At 35.3% G+C, this 16,445-nt stretch overlaps 1 protein-coding gene across 2 annotated transcripts in view; it reads left to right on the forward strand.

Moving 5' to 3' along the window:
* PKN2 (protein kinase N2) overlaps positions 1–16,445 on the forward strand; it is a 141,208-nt gene that overhangs the window by 31,868 nt on the left and 92,895 nt on the right. The window lies entirely within an intron of this gene.

The following is a 16,445-nucleotide window of genomic DNA, read 5'->3' on the forward strand; positions in this document are numbered from 1 at the left end:
TACCTTCAGAGGTGTGCCAACAAATAGATCTAGGCACACCGAAGAAGATTCGTTTCTCTGATCAGAGCTCTGCTTAAATTTTTAACATGGTTAATTTTGTATAAAGGAAATTAATTTTGTATTCCAGGAAGTTAATTAATTAAGGTCTCATTGTATGCTTTTTTGTGAATATGGTATATTTCCTGTAAAGTCTTTTTTGCATATTAGGCTCCTAAGAAATAGCTGATAGCTAGAAGGTAACTAGTTGACAATAGGCTTGGCCTACATGGGTTCTGAACTTTGGGTGCTTGGATGGGCTTAAGGATCTGTGAACCCCCTAAAACCTCTTCCCACTCTGTGTTTTTGTGTGTATTTGTTGCACACATGGAATATTCTGAGAGTCCATTGCTTTCATCAGGATCCCATAGTAGATTTGTAATCTGTGTCACCACCCCTTACCCCAACTCCACATACACGGAAAAGTTTAAGAACCACTATTAGGGGAAAATTGATAAACTTGATCAGTGGAATCGTGATTAGATGCTCCTAGAGTTACTGGTAGTTCTAGTACCTGTCACTTGATAACGAGCCCTCTGGTTTAGAATACTGACAAGATAAAGTGTTTTCTATTTTAAGCATATAAGGGTCTGAGAATTTGGAATGTGAAGATAAAATAACAGGAAAATTAAATAGTCATTAAAAGGGCAATTACAATTCATATTTTGCTTACTGTATAATTATTTTTGTGCTTGAATATGCTTGTGACTTAATTGAAAAGAAAATTGTGAGTGAAAGCCCTTTCCATATTATAAAATGTAAGGATTACCTTGATTTCTAACTCTAGCTGTTTGTATTCCCAATACTTTTTTCTTTCTGCCTGAAACTTTTAATATAACTAACACTATTTTTTTTTTTTATTGGGAAAGGGGTGGCGTTTGGGGTTTGGATATGGGGAAGTTGTTATTCTAGCTATGGAACTTGAAGCACATTCTTTTTTTTTATGTCCTCAGAAATATTTATTGATTCGGTATGATGTGTCAGACACAGTGCTGGGACACAGTTGTAAACAAGACAGCTACTGCACCTGCTCTTAGAGACTTTATCTTACTGTCAAGGAAGATGGTAAGGTATGATAAGTAAGGATGTGATAGGAAACAGGCGTGGGTACTGAGGATCACCTCACAGGAGCATTGGGGCAATGATCATAAATGGTATTGTGTTTTTAACTTCAGTGTCCACATGGTCATTGTGAGTCCACAGAAATTGATTTTTTTTTGAAGTATGTCTGATTTTTTGAGTATTCTTGTAACCTGAAATATTGCTTAACTATTTTATTCTAGTAGTTTCTGGTAAATTTCTTGGAATTTTTTTTTTTATGTAGATGATCATTTAATCTGCTAATAGGGACAGTTTGCTTCTTCCTTTTCAATCTGTATACCCATTAGTGTCTTATTGAAATGGTTAGAATGCCTGTTCCTGTGTTGAACAACATTGCTGAGAGCATATGTCCTTATCCTGATCTTAGGGGAAAGCACTTAGTCTTTCACTATTACATATGCTAGCTGTATTTGTAGAATCTCTGTCAAGTTTAGAAAGTTCTCCTCTATTCCTACTTCGTTTACTGAGAGTTTATAATTATGAATGCCTGTTGAATTTTGTCAAATGCTTTTTCTGCATCAGTTGGTATGATTATGTGATTTTTCATCTTTATTCTTTCGACATGGTGGATTATATTGATGGATTTTTGAGTATGAACCAGTCTTGCATACATGAAATAAATTCTTACTGGGTCATAATATATGATTTTCTTCATTACTGGATTCAGTTTGCTTTTTTTTTTTTCTTAAGGATTTTTACATCTAAATTCATGGGAGAATTTGGTTTTTGTGTTCGTTTATTGTATCAGAGTAACATTGGCCTTATGAAAGGAGTTGGGAAGTATTCCCTCAGAGTTTCTGTAAAAGGTTATCTAACAGTTATAGGACTGTTCAGGTTACGTATTTCAGACTGGGTGAATTTTGGAGGTTTGTCCTTTTCAAGGAGTTGGTACATTTCATCTAAGTTGTTGATTTGTATGGGTAGATTTGTTTTTGGTGTTGTCTTATTCTTTTAATGGCTGTAATATTTATAGTCACATCCACTGTTTCATTTCTGATATTGTATTTTGTGTCTTTTAGATCTTTGTCAGTCTTGCTGGAGGTTTATCATTTTTATTGATCTTTTCACTTTTGTTTCATTGATTTTTTTCTGTTATTTCCAATTTCATTGTGGTTTCTGCTCTTATTTTTATTGTTTCCTTCTTTTACCCGCTTTTGGTTTATTTTGCTCTCTTTTCTGTTTCTTGAGGTGGGAGTTTAGCTACATCCCACACATTTTGTTATATTCTATTTTAATTTTTATTCAGTTGTATGTATTTTTAAAGATTTCTTTGGAGACTTCTCCTTTCAGCTATAGGTTATTTAGAAGTGTGTTTTTAGTTTCTGAGTATTTGGAAATTTTCTTACTTTCTGTTGTTGACTAGCTTGGTTCTATTATGGTTGGTGAACGCAGTGTTTATGTTTAAATTCTTTTTTTTTTTTAAAGATTTTATTTATTTATTTGACAGAGAGCAAGCATAAGCAGGGAGAGCAGCAGGCAGAGAGAGAAGGAGAAGCGGGCTCCCCCACTGAGCAGGGAGGCTGATGGCAGGCTCGATCCCAGGACCTTGGGAAATGACCTGAACTGAAGGCAGATGCTTAATGACTGAGCCACCCAGGCACCCTTGTTTAAATTCTTTTAAATTGATTTAGGTATGTTTTATGACTCAGTTTCTGGTCTGTCGTAATGAATGTTCCTTGAGTGCTTGAAAAGAATATGTATTTTGTTCTTGTTAGGTGGAGTAGTCTATAAATAAAAATCTAAAATTTAAAATTTCTTTTTGAGGGTGGTGTTTAGTTCTGTCTTGCTGGTTTTCAATCTTGTAGTTCTGTTTTGCTGAGAGAAGAGTGTTGAAGTCCTCAATTATAATTTTATATTTTTCTATTTTTCCTCTAGGTTCTATCAGCTTTTGTTTCTTATATTTTGAATCTCTATTGTTTCCTCATTTAGAATTACTATGTCGTCTTGGTGGATAGATCATTTAATCATTTTGTAATGAACATCTCCTGCCCCAATAATTTTCTTTGCTTTGAAGCTGCTTCTCCTGATATTATTATAGCCACTGCTGCTTTTATTTTGATTAGTGTTTATATGGCATATTCTTTTCATCCAATCTACTTATACCATGATAATCAAAGTTAGGGTCTTAGAAATAGCCTATAGCTAGGTCACACTTTTTAATCCGTTATGCTAATACCTGTTTTGAAATTTTTGTGTTTAGATTATTTACACTTACAGTAATTATTGGTATGTAAGACCTTAGGTGTCCTAGATCACTGTTAGTTTTCTGTTTTTTCCTTCTGTTTCTTCCTCCTCTCTTTCCCTTTTGTTGTCTACCTGTGGTCTACCTAAACATTTTTTAGAATTCCATTCTTATTTTATAGTGTTTTAGAGGATATCACCAGGTTTTTTTTAGAGTAGTTCCTTTATTACATTTATGCATGTGTAACTTATTTTAGATGCTATTGGTATTGACATTTTACCTCTTTGAGTGAAATGTAGAATCTTACTTCTACTTAGGTCCCTTTACCCATTTTAAAATTTGTCTTGTTTTCCTCTACACTGAGCACATCAAATGATCATATAAAAACTCATGAGGAGAATGATAGTCTGTTACATGTAGCCCTATTTTTATTCATTTTGTCTTCTTTCTGAAGTTATAAACTTCCCTCAGTCATTTCTTTTTAGTTTGGAGAACTTCTTTTAGCCATTCTTTAAGAATAAGACTGCTGCTGACAATTTCTCTTAGTTTTCTTTGGGAATGTCTTTGGTTCCCTTTAATTCCTGAGTAATACTTTCACTGAGTATAAAATTTGACGTTGACAGTTCTTTTCTTTCAGCATTTAAAATGTTACACTGCTTTCATGGTTTACATTGAGAAATGCATCATTTCTCTCTAGATGCTTTCAAAAATGGTTCTTTGTGTATAGTTTTCATATATTTGATTTGATATATCTTGGCTTTATTTGAATGTCCTTAGGGTTATATCCTTTCTGGAATTTGCTCAGTTTCTTGAATCTGTAGATTTATGCCTTTTGGCAAATTTTAGAAGTTAGCCTCCCCCCCCCCACCATATTCTTTCAGAGATACTCCTCTTCTCCTTTTGAGATTCCAGTAACACAAATGTTAGATCTTTTTGTTTTATAGATTTTTGTGCTTTGTTTATTTTTTCAATCTATTTCCTTTCTGTTGTTCAGATTGTCTTTAAGTTTCATGAGTCTTTCCTCTGTTATCTTCAATCTACTATTGAGCCCATCCAGTGAGCCTTTTATTTTAATTATGTTTTTCAGTTTTATAATTTCCTTGATTTGGCTTTTCTGTCTTCTCTTGTTTGCTGAGCTTTTCTATTCATTTTTTTCAATTTTTCTTTTTTTAAATTTTTTCGATTATTGAAGCATTTTTAATGATGATTGCTTTAAAATCCTATCATTTAATTTCAGTATGTGATTTATCTTCATTTTGGCATATATTGACTATCTTTTCCCATTCAGTTTGTCATTTTCCTGGTTCTTGGGTGAGTGGGTTTTTTTTTTTTTTTTTTTATTGTTGTCCTGGATATTTTGGCTATTATGTTATGAGACCCTGTATGCTACTTAAATCTTCTATTTTAGCAAGTACTCACTGTTTGGGTTTAGCATATAGATCCTGGCCTACTCTTGTGGGATATAGTTCCAATGATCATTTACTTTCCAGAGCCCTCACAGTGTTACTCTGTTTTGCTTTGTGTTCTACTTGAAAGCTGTTCCAAAAGGTTGGGTTTTACGGTATAATCCATTTCTCAAACCTTTTTGCATATGAATTCTGGTCAGCTTGATATGTGGATTGGTTCTGCTATGTCATGGTTCTATGTAGGACTTCTTACACAGGTTTAATTAATTCTTGTCTCCAGCTCTCTCCTTCAGGGTCTTCCTTTTACTCCACTCTTTTGGGGTAATCAGGAGGACTGCCTGTTCCTGCTAGATAGGAGTAGAATTCTTGACTTGGTCCCCACTTGGTCTTCATTGGCAGCACAGCATTGGAGGAAGTGATTGCTGTCTCAGACTACCTACTACTGTTAGATGAGGGGCAAAAGCCCAGAATCCCTTTCATTGTCTGATGACACTATGCAAGTGGGCGATGGGAGTTTCACCTTGTTTCATCTTCTGTTACTGGACATGGGGGCAGGTCTCTGCTGACATCACATTGGTGAGGGAAGGGAGCATCATCCTGATTTACCTACTCTTGTTGAGTAAGAGTACACATTCTGTGCTTAGTTTCTACTTAGGCTGCCCTCAAGGCTACTTACCAGGACCTGTGCTACGTCAGGGTCGGGGGAAGCCGACCGCACTCCCAACTTGGTCTCTGTTGATGCCTCTTCCTGGATGGGTAAGAGGAGCCCCATTCTGAACCCTGCTAATACCCTTCAGTATACTCACTTCAGCTCCACTGGCACTGTACTAACAACTGTACTAACAAGGGAAGGAGAGCACCACCTCAGGGTACTTGGCTTTTGCCATTCTACCCTGAACTATCTGCTGCTGCTGGTGTAGAAGTCCAGACTCCCCAAATGGGGGGCCATCCATGGTGCTTGGCTGGGATAGGGTGGGTGTTGTCAAAAAGCTTTCTGTCTTGCTGGGCTGTTCCTTTTCACCATTCTACTACTAGAGAGAGGGCAGACTCCTCATGACTTGTTTTTTTGTTTTTTTGTTTTTAACTTTGACTTTGAGGGTTCTTTTGTCTGGTACCCAGTGTGGAGAAGTTGTGATAAAAAGAAAAGTCCAGAGAATTTACCACCTTGTGTTCCTCAAGACCTGAAGTTTCTAACTGGTTTGCCCTTTTTTCACCTCTCAGAGTCTTATGATTGTTTGCTGTTTTATTTCCAGAGTGTATAGTTATGGTTATCAGGCAGGAGTAGAAAGAAATGAACTTGTACCATCTTGTCCAGAATCAGAAATTTGACAAGTCTGATTTTGTTTTAGTTTCTCAAGCAGGGACACTTCTTTCTTTCACCTTATTTGGGTAACTCTTAATCATCTCTTAAGTCCCAGAATAAAATTTGCCTCCTCAGTCTTAGGGAGGCTTTCCTCAATGTTTTAATCAAGTTGTAGGTGGGTTTTTCATTGTTATGTCATGTTCTTTCATTGCAGTTGTCCCATTTTTAATTGTGGTTTACTTGTTGAATGTGTGTCTTTTCCCTAGATATAAGCTCCTTGATAGTAAGGATCCTGTCTTTTTTTAAGAAAAAAATACTTAACATTTTTAGGATAATTTTAAATTTATAGAAAAACTGAGAAGACGGTAGGGAGTTCCCACATACTCCAGACTCATTTCCTCCTTTTTTTAACATCATACATAAATATGGTACATTTGTCACAGTTAATGAATCTTATTAGAAACTGAGGTCCACACTTTACTCAGGTTTCTATAGGTCTCATTTTCCTGCTCCAGCATCCCATCATGGATGCCACATTACATTTAGTTGCCACGTTTCCATAGGCTCTTCTTGGCTGTTTTAGTTTCTCAGACTTGCCTTTTTCTTTTCTTTCTTTCTTTTTTTTTTTTTTTAAGTGATCTTAACAGTTTTGAGGAGTACTAGTCACATATTTTATAGATGTCCTTCTATTGGAATTTGTTGTTTTTCCTTATTAGACCAGAGTTATGGGTTTCTGGAAAGTAAACTACAGTGTTAAATACTATTTTCATCATATTGTATCAAGGGTGCATAATATCAACATGACTTACCACTGTTGATGTTGACCTTGATTACCCAGATGAGGTAGTGTTTGTCAGGTTTCTCCTGACTATAAAGTTACTCTTTTTTTTTTTTTTTCTCCTCCTTTTTATACTGTACTTTTTGGAAAGAAGTCACTATGCACAACTGACATATAAGGAGCTGGGGGGTTATGCTCTTCTTCTTTGATGGGCGGAATACACACATACACTCAGCCATCATCAGAGATCTGAGAAAGGGATACAGACTGTTACTACAAGAGTATCAAAATGTATTACACATATAAAACAGCCTCACTGAAGAGAGTGGTGGGAAAAGGTACTAACCTAGGTACTTGAAAATGGAGGGAACCTGCAAAAGCAAAAGGAAGTGCCTGGAAGCACTGTACTGTAGTTGAGAAAGTTATTTCCTATGGGGATATGGGTTAAGAATTCTGATCCTGGGGGGCGCCTGGGTGGTGCAGTCCTTATGCGTCTGCCTTTGCCTCAGGGCGTGATCCCAGCATTCTGGGATCGACCCCTGCATCAGGCTCTTCCGCTGGGAGCCTGCTTCTTCCTCTCCCACTCCCCCTGCTTGTGTTCCCTCTCTCACTGGCTGTCTCTCTCTCTCTGTCAAATAAATAAATAAAATCTTCAAAAAAAAAAAAAAAAGAATTCTGATCCTGTTACACATGTATACTGGCATTGAATAAGTAAGTGGATGGCAAGGAATAGGAGCCAGGTTTCTTACTGGAAGGAAATTTATAGATAAGCAGATGAAGGAGGTTAGAATGATACAGATTATGGATTGGAAGTGGAGATGTCATTATATAGTCATAATACTATATAGATGTCCTTTATTTCTTCACCACTGTGGATCCGATTGCCATTACAGCATCTAGCACGCATAATAGGTATTTAGTAAATATTTGCAGGATGAATGAATCAGTCATGTTTGGCCAGGATGTGGGACACTATGGTTTAGCTCAGTCAGATGTCCATACTTAAATCGTTCAACTGTTGCCAGGGATTATGGGATCATATAAAAACATTGACAACCTCACTAGAATCACATGGTTTGAGTGAGATAAGAAACATTTCCCAGAAACTCGAGAAGAGTATGCAAAATAAGACCAAAAATGACTAGTAGCTTTCTTTGGAAGAAAAGTAGAAATCTGACCATTAGGTTCAGTTTCATGGTATAAAATGAGGTTATTTAAAGTGGAAGTGCACACAAATACTTATAAGGAATATTGATCTTGATATTGGAAAAAATCATCTATATAGATCTGTAATTGCAATTATCATTACTAAATGAGATAAAATTCATGTTTCAAATTAGGAAGCTAGATGTATTTTATTATTTGGAACTCTGATTTGTGATAAGAGAAATCTTTTTTTTTTTTAATTGTGTTGAGTTAGCCAACATCATTAGTTTTTGATGTAGTGTTCAATGATTCATTAATTGCATATAACACCCAGTGGTCATCACAACATATGCCCTCCTTAGTAAGAGAAATCTTAAGTCAAGCTAACTCAAGCAAAAGAGGAATTGATTAGCACTGTGACTAAAAAGTTTAGAGGTATGGGAATATGTTTAAATGATTGGATTTAGATGCTAAGCCTGTGTCCTCAATGATCTTTTTCTCTCAAGGGGTTAGCTTTATTTTCTGGCTGTCTATGATAAGAAAAGCATTTATCTTTGTCAGTAGCTTTAAATTTTTATTGTTTTTGCAACTGGTGTTCTCCAGAGAAGGACTTCCTTATCAATTCCCTTGAAAAGGGCATCTGAATGTGCCTACTTCAATCACATGACTAATCCTAAATCAGTCACTGAATATAAGGATTGGATACTCTCCTACATGCAGCTTTTGCTTAATTTTGTCACAGGAATGGTAAGGAAGTAAGACAATTTTTTTTTTAAGCAAGTCTACTTTAAAAAGTAATGACTTTGTTTTGTTTCATTTTTTAAAGAAGAGTATTGTTGTCTCTACCTACATCCTTCTGAAGTGTGACGGCTTAAGGTGGGGAAAAAAAAAGGAAAAAAAGTTTTAACATAAAAACAATGTTAGATTGTTACACTCTATTGGGATTAAATTAATAATATTAGTAATTAATATTAATAATTATTGCAGAGACTGCTTAAAATGATCATTATTTCTTGCCTGGATTACTGCAGTGGCCTTAATCACATATTGTTATAGTGTAACAAACTCCTTTCAAGATTCTGTGGGTATACTAGGTGGGTTTTTTTTCCATTGGTCTTGTTTGTGCTCACTTATACAGCTGCATTCAGCTGGTGCATAAGCTGGACTGGAATGTCCACTGTAGTCTCACTCACATGTCTGGTGCCTCAGCTGGAATGGCTGGAACAGCTGGAGTGCTTTGGTTCTCTTCCACATGGCCTCTCTCCACATGGTCACTCTCATCTTCCAGGGCCTCTCTCTTTAACAGAATAGTCTAGACTTCTTTAAATAGTATTTGGGTTTTCAAGAGTGAAAACAGAAGCTGTGACTCCTCTTGAAGCCTGTGCTTGTGTCTCTTTGCCTATCATCAGAATATTACTTCCATCACATTGTCAGAATAAGTCAAAAGGCTAGTGTTCAATCAGTGTGAAAGTGGGGACACATAAAAATGTGAATGCAGGGAGGCAGGATTCATTTGAGACTACTTTATAACTGTCTACTGTGGCTTCATAGAATGGGTTTCCCTGCTTTTCTCTGCCCCCCGTCTCTTAATACAGGAGGTCATAGCATATCACTTATTTGCTTAAGCCCTACCCTGTTTCACTCAGAATAAAAACCAAGGTCTTTATATTGCCTACAAGGCCTATATGATCCTTGGTCAGATAAGAATTTTTTTTTTAAAGATTTTATTTATTTATTTGACAGAGAGACAGCCAGCGAGAGAGGGAACACAACCAGAGGGAGTGGGAGAGGAAGAAGCAGGCTCCCAACGGATGAGCCTGATGTGGGGCTCGATCCCAGTACTCTGGGATCACGCCCTGAGCTGAAGGCAGACGCTTCACGACTGAGCCACCCAGGCGCCCCATGATAAGAATTTATATTATATCTAAAACAAGAAATCCAAGGTAGGCAGTGTAGGACTTGTGTAGCAGTTCGGTAAAGCCGTCAGGGTCCCAAGCTCATTCTCTGTGCTTTGCCATCTTTCGTTATGTTGGGCTTTGTTCTGTTTGTCCCTTCTCGCCACATGATGGCTCCTGCATCTTTAGGCCTTGGATCTGCATTCTAAGCAGAAAGAGAGAAGTAGACACTTTCCCCAAAATGCTGGCCTGACTTCTCTTTAACAAAAATTGTCTTATGGCTACTTCTAGCAGCTGGCGAGTCTGGTGAAGGGAGAGTTTTATCTGTGTACTTTGTTGCATCTAGCAGAGTGGGAGTTTTCTCAGTAAGGATAAAAGGAGGATGGATATTATGTAGGCATCCAGTACTATCTGCTTCAGTGCTCTGTGCCAGGAACTGCAATGTTACTATGAAAACATACTTCCTATTCCTAGGCATAGCTATTATGTGACTTAGAAATAATACAGTCAAGGTAGTTGTAATAATTCCATTTTCCTTGTGAAGAAATTGAAGCTTTAGCATGGTTGCAGTATCAGAATTTATACATAGCCAGTTTGACTCTGAATGCTTAGTTCTTGCCATCATGCTGTATTCTAACTGAGCTTTCTGTGAAACACACACACATATACACACAATATGGCCTACCTTTGTATAAAGCTTTGTTGCTTCCTCAGATTGTGTTTGGTTTTCACGTCTACCTTAATACATTGAATACCTGAAAGAAAACAGGATTGTGTTCTTTTCCATTGCCTAACATTCAGTGAACATTTTGAATAAAGTTTAAAAAAAACTAGAAGATAGGAAAGCCAAACATCATTTTGCAGATGAGCAAACAGGTACAGGGAGATGGGGATAACATGCTTGAATTGCATAGCTAGTGACAGAGAGCTGGTGTTAGAACTGGTTTCTTGTTTTCTGGTTGAGAGCATTCTACCCTGGGTTGGATTAGGTGGTGAAATTAGAAGAATTATGTCCTGCCAATACTCATGATTTAAGGTATGTAATATCTTAATTAATGCAAATCAGGTCAAGGTGTAGTTCAAATATAAGGAAATGGATACTCCTAGAATCTCCTCTAAGAAGGCAGTAGAGAATAAAAGCACGAAACCAGGAGTCAGGAGACTGGTATGGTAAACCCAGCCAGATCACTGACTTTTCTTTGTGACCTTAGGCAAATTGCTTAGCTGCTTTGAAACTGCTTTGCTCAAAACTAAAACAAGGGAGTTAGACTACTTGATCTTTGAAGTTCCTTCTAGCTAAAACATTATATGAGCCATTGTTCCCAGTGAGTTTTTATGGGTGCTCTAGCATTTCTTGGCATCTAACAGGTCAGACTGTTTTATATGTCTAGTGTAGAGAAAGTAACAGCTTTTTTACTTCTTCTCTAGGAACTTGGCCAGTGAGGAGTAAACATCCTTTCCTACCTCTCCCTAAATGAAGTATTTGATCATAAGTAACAGACCTTTTTCTTCATTTTGTTCTTTGAGTCTGATCCTGTTCTTATTTTACTGTTTTTCTTTACTGTCTGTTAAAATGTAATAATTTAAAAATATCATTTTATGTTCTAGGCTACAGATCAGAATTTCACTACTTTATAAAGTAAAAATAGTTGTATTTATTAACTACATATTAACACATTTGTGTATTTGAAATACCTGGCTTACACATGGTACTGTCCAATTAGAGTGGAATGTGTACTCTTACCCTTTGCAGTAGAATTGAATTGACTCAAAATAACCTAGTTAAATCGCAAATATACTATAGACTGTAAGATACCAGTATAAGTTCTTCATTTGCCAAAACTGAAATACAGTGAAAGTTATTTTTGGTTTCTTTTAAATAATGTCTTTCCCTCCTTATTAGATAGGCAGCATATATTCATTACTTTAAAAAATTGAGCAAATTTGGAAAACTTTGAAGAATATAATGAAAATTCCTCTTAATTTTCCTGACCAGAAATAATAATTATTTTTTTTAAGATTTTATTTATTTGTCAGAGAGAGCACTAGCAGGGGGAGCAGTAGGCAGAGGGAGAAGACGACTCCTCGCTGAGCAAGGAGCCCCATGTGGCCCTGGGATCATGACCCAAGCTGAAGGCAGAGCTAACCATCTGAGCCACCCAAGCGTCCCATCCAGAAATAATTATTATTAATATTTTAATTTTTTTAGCATTTCCCCCCATTTTTATTTTAAACATAATTTGAAATAAAACTGTGTGTACATAGCAGTAATATATGAGGCTGTACATGCTACTGTGGAATAATAAAGGTGAAAATAGGAGAAATCTTTTCTTATTCCCCAGCCTGTTTGAAATTCTTTTGTTGTGACACTTAGTAGCCTCCTGAACTTTTTCTTTCCTATAAATTGGTTTAAAGCTCTCCTATTTGTAAGTCTTATGAGGAAGTTCATGCCTATAACAGTGCCTTGCATGTGTTATTGATGGTTTTTTAAAATTATTGAATTGACCATTCTATACAGTAAAAATTTGTAATTATTTCTTAGGTTATACTCCTAGAATTAGGATGACTAGGTGAAAGAAAATGACTGTTTTTAAGTTTCTTGTTACAGATTTCCAGCTTATATTTATAAAGACTTATGGTTTACATTTGGATTATTGCTAACATTATGATTAGAAAAATCTGTCAGTTTCAGAGGTAACAGTGGTGCATTCTCTTCTGCCACAGTACAGTTTTTCTTTAATGTATATTAATAGATACATGGTTAGTGAACAGGAGAATGATGTAAATATAACATGGACTCTAGGTTAGTTCATCTGTAATTTTCCCCAGAATGTTCATATTTTGAGGCAGGTTAAAAAAAAAATTTTTTTTTTTTGAGAAAGCCTTAGCAGTATATAAAGACCTTAAGATAAAAGCTCAAAATCTTAAAGAAGTTTGATAGTTTTGGGCCTCTGTTATCACTAAGGAAAAGTCTTATGTCGCTCTAATGGTCATTCATTTGTTGATAAAGTGCCTTTTCTCTCTGTTAATTTTTGTTGTTATTTTCATTTATCTTGTTACAATTTGGTGTAGCCTTCTGGCCCAAGGATTTATATCATTCTTCAGTTCTGGAAAATTGTCATTCACTTGTCTTCATGTAGTATTTCTCCCTCATTTTCTTTGTTCTCTTATTCTGGAGCTCTTCCTAGATGGATCTTGGATCTTCTCATTTTATCTTCCATGCCTTTTAATTTCTCATATCTCTGCGTGATGAATTCAGAGTAATTTCCTCAGTTTTCTGTCTGCCAGTATACTAATTCATTATATTGGTCTGGTCTGCTATTTAACCTAACCACTGAATTTTTAATTTGTTTTGGTTCCTTTGAAATCCATCTAATTTTTACTTCTTGTTTCTTACTCATTGAGGTCTCTATTCCCTCTTTTATTTAGCCACTTGAAACCTACTTAACTAAAAAGCATTTCAGTTGTTCTATAAATCCTGAGGGTATTAATTTTACTGATGGTTTCCTTTTGTTTGGATTTGATCCATCTGATTGAATGACTGCATTAAACATATGGATGATATAAAATTTAAAATAGAATTAACCATGAAAGACTTGAAATATTTTTTAACAAGTATTTTGTGATGCTGAATTTAGATCGTGAGATAAATAGGGCATAAGAAAGACAGTAAAATAACGTAAACAGCAAAATGTTAATTTGACTAGAATGGAGTAGCTAGCTTATGATTTCAGTGATAAAAGATGAGAATTATGAGGCTTCTTTTCTGTATAGATAATTGGTGGAGCATAATGAATACTGTTAAGAGTTTAGTTTTATGCTTAGGATGAGTTCATTTTCTTTTTTTAATCTCTTATCTGCATACTTTCTGAGCAGTATTAGTGAATTTTAAAGGGAGTTTGTGATTAGAGGTTGGATCTAACTTTATTTTGAAAAGGTGAAAAAAGGTATGTACTGTTTACTTTTTTCTTTTTTTTAATAATAATTTTTTATTATGTTAGTCACCATAGAGAAGGTATGTACTGTTTAATTTGGGAGTAGGCATGAAATTTTGCAGAGTAGAAAACAGTTGTGAATGAGGATGAAAGTGTTAAGCTTCTGAACATAATGCAATATAGATGGTGTAGACTGCCTGTAGTAGAACCTACTGAGACAAAGATTATCACTGAAGGTTTTCACTGGTTAGATAGCTATTTATTTTCTGAGGCTAATTTATTTTACCTATGTCAGGAATATTATTTCATTGCCTAGTACTGATTCTGGCATATATGACATAATTGTTTTATTATTTTTTTAGGGTAGAGATATAAGCTAATAGATAAAATGTCTCATTTCACTTGTTTCAAATGCAAGAAAAAATATTTTCCAGTAAATTTCACAGATTATTGCAACTAAAATATTTAGGAAAGCAGTAATAGAAAGTACTATAATCTTTCTTGTCTACTGTCAGGGGACATTTATCTCAAATTATTGATTGTACTGTAGGTATTTCCTTTTCAAAAAATATTTAAGCTATGTCACAACAAAAGATGGGAGTAAAATACGGTTACTAAAAATTTAGGCGTATGAAAAGGAAGAGGAAGCAAACATGCTAACCACGTATGGCTTATATCTAATTCTAGCTAATATAGTTGCTAAGGTTGAATATCAGTTTTGCCTTTGAGTTTCCTAGAGTATAAGTTCTCTTTATCAGAAAGAGGAAAGCATGAGTTCCTCAGCAGTGACAGACTTTCCAAAATAGAATATTAAATAATATAATGGACTAATCATTAAGAAAGCAAAACAGAACTACTCTGCCAGGTACAGCCCTTGCCATCAAATTGCTAATAGTCTTTGGGGTAGTGAAGAGAGGCATTTAATCTAAATTCTAAGAGGGAATAAGCAGGAAGTTCTTTTCCAGGAAGATTTGTAGTGAACTTTGAAACAAAGTAGAAGTTAGCAGAGAAGGGACTAGGAAGAGATAGTTGTAGAAAAGGAGGAGAGGTAGTATATCCCAGAGGTGCAACATGCATTAGTAGCTGAGCCAGGAGAGATTGTCTCCAGCAGTAAATTCTGTAGTTTGATAGGATTGGGATTTAGATAGCAAATTGAAAAGAAATGAGAGTTGAAGTAGGCAAAAGACGTTTAAGGATTCACGTCAAATACTGATGCCATTTTCATATAACAGGTTTTTTTGTTACAGCCTTTATATTTTAGTACCACAATTCTCAAACTGTACAGTAAGGGTCTCCGGGGTGCCTAAGCAAACTCTCAGGATGTTGCAATGTATTTGAAAATTTCCAGGGAAACACGGTGACACCATATGTTGGGTATCATGTGAACTAATGGGAGTCGGTTAAATTTCAGTATTAGATTATTCTACATTCCCTTTGTATGGAACAGAAAATGAAGATGGGAGTGTCCAATCTGATTTCAAAGTTTGAGAAATGGTGAAAGTACGCAACAGTAATAAGTAACTAGTTATTAAAGAATTAATAAAATGTAATGTTTTCTTTCATATTTATATTATTTCAAACAGCTACTGAGTTGTTATAATTTAAGCATTAAGTAATTAGGAACTTACTATTTAATACACAATTGTTAGGTATTTCTTTTGGCCTATACAGCATATGGAAAAAATTACACACTAAGGTCACCACGAAGCAAGAAATTTAGGGAATCTCTAGCTTAGTACATAATATTAAAGCACAAATTTATGAAAGCAGTTCATGTTTTCTAAGTCTGTAAGGTTAGAAATAAAAATATCTAAAAGAATGCAGTTAGCTTAAACTTCTTCATCTAAGCATTCTTTGCCTCAATCCACTTTACCTGAAGCCAGACAGCAGAAATTTGGCATTTTATTTTTTGACAATAGTCATGTGCTGTTGTTTTTGATAACCAGCCAAAGGTAGATTCATAAACTTTGGAAACTGGATAAATAGATGATAGGATTTATATTCCACTATGAGTAGTGAAAAATCTAGATACTATTTTGGTCCAAGTGGAAGATCATAAGGTATCACTTTTCCCAGGAATTCTTAATCTCTGATCCGTGGAACCTGGAAATTGTATATACAAACATGAAATTTTCTTTGTTCTGCTGGGTTTTTTTTCAGAGTTCCAAAGGGGTTCTTGACCCTAGAAACATTAAGAATAGATTTATCAACTACTTCATTTTTTTTGTATTGTATGCCCTTTGGCACAGGGTAGATTGGTCCAAAGCCAAGACTAGATCCCACATCTTCCCATCTATTAACTCACTATTCTTCAAGATAACCTGGTTTTTTTAGAGGTTAGGAAATAGATGTAAAAAGTATTTGCACCCAAGAATTTAAGCAGAACTTATTTATATGGTTATGATGAATTCCTGAAGAAATTAAGGAAAATCTTTTAGTTGGTTGGATCTGTGGTTCAAAAGGTACATAAGGGTGCACAGTGAAATGTCTCTCTTCTAGAACCTTCACAAACTTAATTCCTCTTCCCAAAGGTAAACATTATCTCTAATTTTTGTGTTTCAGAAATTAAAAATTTTTTAAACCAGTATTCTAGTAATGGAGTTTAAAATAGCAAATGATATACAAATAGCTAGGACATAACTTTGGTTTGTTTTAAATGGAGA

This window comes from Ursus americanus, chromosome 12 (genome assembly GCF_024610735.1).
Source record: "Ursus americanus isolate L20-20 chromosome 12, mUrsAme1.1.p, whole genome shotgun sequence".
NCBI lineage: Eukaryota > Metazoa > Chordata > Mammalia > Carnivora > Ursidae > Ursus > Ursus americanus.